Below are 307 nucleotides of genomic sequence, written 5' to 3'. Positions count from 1 at the left end.
TTAGTCATATTGTTCATGCATAGTAAACATTTCGAAACATTTATTTGCACAATGCCTATCTCAAAACTATGTTCCTTTTACATATGGAAAAGTCAAAATCTGGTTTTCAACATTTCCTCTTTTCTGATTTGTTAGATGTCGCTGTGTAACAAATGAGCGGTAATGTTATTATACAACCCTCTGGGATGTATAATGATATTCAATTGTTAGCATGAATTTCTTTATGATGATATATTTGTTCTTTACCATTAGTGTGTGTTGATTAAAATTAAATAATACTTTCAATTTATTCACTCCACCTGCCGCT

The 307-nt window shown here is 30.3% G+C and overlaps 1 protein-coding gene across 1 annotated transcript in view; it reads right to left on the bottom strand.

Annotated features, from left to right (window-relative positions):
- LOC119587095 overlaps window positions 1-307 on the bottom strand; it is a gene marked incomplete at its 3' end in the record, with an annotated part of 7,275 nt that overhangs the window by 1,168 nt on the left and 5,800 nt on the right.

Source organism: Penaeus monodon, chromosome 22 (genome assembly GCF_015228065.2).
Source record: "Penaeus monodon isolate SGIC_2016 chromosome 22, NSTDA_Pmon_1, whole genome shotgun sequence".
In the NCBI taxonomy this organism is placed as follows: domain Eukaryota; kingdom Metazoa; phylum Arthropoda; class Malacostraca; order Decapoda; family Penaeidae; genus Penaeus; species Penaeus monodon.
Note: the sequence above shows the minus strand (reverse complement) of the source record. Positions and strands in the feature narration are given on the sequence as shown.